We start from the raw sequence: 4,469 nt of genomic DNA on the forward strand, positions 1-4,469 counted from the left end.
GTGTCCCTGATGATGATGGTGGTGGTGGTTAGTGTTTAACGTCCCGTCGACAACGAGGTCATTAGAGACGGAGCGCAAGCTCGGGTTAGGGAAGGATTGGGAAGGAAATCGGCCGTGCCCTTTCAAAGGAACCATCCCGGCATTTGCCTGAAACGATTTAGGGAAATCAAGGAAAACCTAAATCAGGATGGCCGGAGACGGGATTGAACCGTCGTCCTCCCGAATGCGAGCTGATGATGATGATGATGATGATGATTGGTTTGTGGGGCGCTCAACTGTGCGGTGATCAGCGCCCGTACGAAGTCCCAATTTTTACATAGTCCAGCCTAACTACTGTCACGAATGATGATGACAACTCACACACACCCAGTCCCCGGGCAGAGAAAATCCCCAACCCGCCAAGGAATCGAACCCGGGACCCCGTGAGCCAGAGACAGTAACGCTAGGCACTAGAACACAAGCTGAGGACTTGTCCCTGATGCGAGTCCAGCATTTGACCACTGGGACATATCGCTCGGTTGCTGTCAGAAGTAGCTGGCATCAAAGGATCATGCGACAAATTACCTGAAAAACTTTCAACATCTGTGAAAGGTGGAAAATTGAGTGTAAATTATCTAACGAATCAATTTAAGCAGGATAGATGAGTTTTTGTATCCAATGATTGACAACATTTATTCGCAACTAAATACACTGACGGAAAAAAATATCCCAGCACCAAGAAGGAATTGTGCGAGATAAACGAAAGTTGGTTGGCGTGTTTCTTCATCTGAAAGATGATGTCTAGGAGGATGTAAATCAAGTTTGCTTTAAATACACGCTGTAACGGTCGTGAGCGTTAATTACCTTTGAGACTGTACCTGTTGATCTCATATTAGTGAAGAATGCCTTTAAGATGACGAAGGCGCCAGTACCAACAGTCCACTGAGACTGAATGAGGTCGTGTGATACGGCTACGAGAACCTGCATGCTCCTTCTGCGATATTGCAGATAGAATTGGACGGAAAGTAGCCACTATACATCATTGCTACAGCAGTTGTCATGGGAAGGTACGGTCGCAAGAAGACCGCACACCAGACAACCACCGCGGCGCTACGAGCGAAGACCGTCGTATTCGACGTATCGCGCTGGTGCATCGTACTACGTCTGCAGCAGCAGCTCATAGAGCTGTTGGCACCACAATGACACAATGAATTCTTATAAACTGGTTACTTAAAGGACAGCTTCGAACCAAACGCCTTGTAGCGTGTATTCTGCTGACCCCAAACCACCACCATTTGCGACTTCAGTGGTTCAAGCAAGAACTCATTGGAGAGCAGATGGATGTCTGTTGTGTTTTATGATGAAAGCTGGTTCTGCCTCGATGCCATTGATGGCTGTGTGTTGGTTAGAAAGATGGCAGGTGAGTGTCTACAACTGACCTGTCTGTGGTCTAGACACACTGAACCTACACCTGGAGTTATGGTCTAGGGTGCGATTTCGTATGACAGCAGATGTACTCTATCAGTCTGGTGACTCAACCTGTTGTGCTGCCATTCATGAATAGCATTCCAGAGGATGTTTTCCAACAGCATAACGCTCGCCCAAATGTCGCTGTTGTAACACAACATGCTCTACACAGTGTCGACATGTTGTCTTGGTCCCCTCGATCACCAGACATGTCTCCAGTCGAGCACGTGTGGGACATCATAGGACAATAACTCTATCATCTCCAACCAGCATTCACAGTCCCTACATTGACTGACCAAGTACAACAGGCATAGGACTCCATCCCACAAACTGAAACCCGGCACCTGTACAACAAAACACATGTACGCCTGCATGCTTGCATTTAACATTCTGGCGGTTACTCGGGTTACTAACGTACCACCATTTCACGTTTTCAAAGGTTTTTCTCGCGCTTACATTAAGGTGTGACCGACCGAGGTGGCGCAGTGGTTAGACACTGGACTCGCATTCGGGAGGACGACGGTTCAATCCCGCGTCCGGCCATCCTGATTTGGGTTTTCCGTGATTTCCCTAAATCACTCCAGGCAAATGCCGGGATGGTTCCTCTGAAAGGGCACGGCCGACGTCCTTCCCCATCCTTCCCTAATCCGATGAGACCGATGACCACGCTGTCTGGTCTCCTTCCCCAAACATCCAACCAACCATTAATGTGTGAACTTGCAACGCTAATCACTTAAATATGTTACAGTACCTTGATAAATGTATTCTCATAATTTCTGTTGTGACTTGACAAGACAGTCAAGCCACTATGAGATAGCCGAAAGGCACGCGTTTAAACTCACGCAGGCTGGCGTGAGGTCTGGAACAGTTAAAGGAGTTGAGTCTAGTAAAAAAAGTACGTAGCTTCTGGAATACTTAACTTTAATCCATAATTGGTAAACATCGGTCTGACGGTACATGCATCACAAGATAAATAGCAAATAATAATGGCGCCTTGCTAGGTCGTAGCAAATGACGTAGCTGAAGGCTATGCTAACTATCGTCTCGGCAAATGAGAGCGTAATTTGTCAGTGAACCATCGCTAGCAAAGTCGGCTGTACAACTGGGCGAGTGCTAGGAAGTCTCTCTAGACCTGCCGTGTGGCGGCGCTCGGTCTGCAATCACTGACAGTGGCGACACGCGGGTCCGACGTATACTAACGGACCGCGGCCGATTTAAAGGCTACCACCTAGCAAGTGTGGTGTCTGGCGGTGACACCACATTTTCATTACTCTAAGTTAATTATTTCTTGGTACTGCTACTTTTTCCGTCAGCGCGACTGACAGTAAGTGTCAGACAGACGCTACTTTTCAGGAGTGAAGTACGTTACAGACGCATAATTATCGATATAAACTTACTTCATATCTACTAGCTGTGATGAAAATTTTAGAAATGAAGCACAAGTTTCACAGTGAAATTTTCTGATATTTCTGTTTCATTTCAAGCACAGCTAATGTTGACAACAGTATTAGAATTACACGTATTTTTTTTTAATATCTGTTTTACAATACTTAGCAGGGCCGATGTCGAGCTAACCTGACATATGCGCAGCCGTCCTAAGGTATCTAACAAAAGCTTACAGCTATTGCAAAAACTGAACGTTTTTTCTCGAAGCTAAAAATATTTTTAAAGAATCATTGAGCTGTGCACGGCCGTCGTTTATCCCATTTATTGTTTGTCATCTTCTATTACAGTACTGCCGCCTCGATTTCTTATTACGTTTACTGGCGTTACTAACTTCCTGCCTTACTTGGCCGTGAGCGGCAGCAGCAGCGTGTATCGATAAGTGCAGTGTCGTACCATCTCTGGAGCGACAGATAGTATTTCCGGGTCGCTGGGTGTCTGGCAGTCAGTTGGAGACGGACCAACAATGCAGTCGGCACGCAGCAGCAGTGAAGTCTGGACGGAGCGCCGGTGAGGCGCGGACATCCAGTGCTCTCCGACTGGCGACACGCATGAACTGTCCGACGGAGGGAGATTGGAGCGGGACGACCGTTGGTTGGTCGTTCGATTGATCATCTCATCAGCCGACGTATATTTGGTCCTTTCACTGTTTCCGGGCCTGGCAGTTGGTCAGTTGGCGTGGAGCAGCGAGGAAATCTCCGCGGCGCGTTGTTTGGCCGAGCCCGCTGGCGGCCTCTATACAACGTCAGAGTGTATGGTGCTGTTCCCGTTGCTACGAGGTTCGTGGCTCACCGATCCTGGACATGAAAGTTGAGTTTTGACTTAATCTACCAGCAAGTCACGACTGTTCACATCAGAAATTTACAAGGCAAAGCCTTATTTTAAAACAGTTCCTTAATTAGTCTGAAAGCCCAAAGAATCTGACACTTGCTGCCTGCCGACTGCACTGCTGGTCCGTCTCCAACTGACTGCCAGACACACGACGACCCGGAAATACTATCGGTCACTCCAAAGATGGTACAACAGTGCATTTATCGATACATGCTGCTGCTGCCGCTCACTGGCCAGTAAGACAGGAAGTTAGCGACGCCAGTAAATGGAATAAGAAAACGAGGAGGCAGTACCGTAATAGAAGATGACGAACAGTAAATGGGATAAATATAGGCTGTGCACGGCTCAGCCGTGTTGTACAGTGAGTCAGGGAGGGCTACACAGTTTCGCTGTGTTATCGGTAAGAGAGGGGTGGCACGAATGGTGATAGGCTTGTTTGCCTGTTGAGTGAGCGAGACAGAAATGTTGAAAATCTTAACTTGATGTAATAAGCCGAATACCTCTCAACAATGTGGTTTGAAAACTGTGACCCATCTTTCTGCGCAGAAAACACGAATGTTTTTCAGCCCCTACGCATCTATCCCTTGAAGACCGTGCAGATAAAATTATGGAAATAGCGGCTCTCACAGAGGTGCAAAAGCATTTATTCTTCTCAAGCTCCACCCGCGAAAAGAAAAGAACAGACTTCAATGCATAGTTTGATGACAAGTCTCCTCTGCTACGCATATTACAGCGCAGATGAAGCTCTA

Source organism: Schistocerca piceifrons, chromosome 4, assembly GCF_021461385.2.
Source record: "Schistocerca piceifrons isolate TAMUIC-IGC-003096 chromosome 4, iqSchPice1.1, whole genome shotgun sequence".
NCBI classification, from domain to species: domain Eukaryota; kingdom Metazoa; phylum Arthropoda; class Insecta; order Orthoptera; family Acrididae; genus Schistocerca; species Schistocerca piceifrons.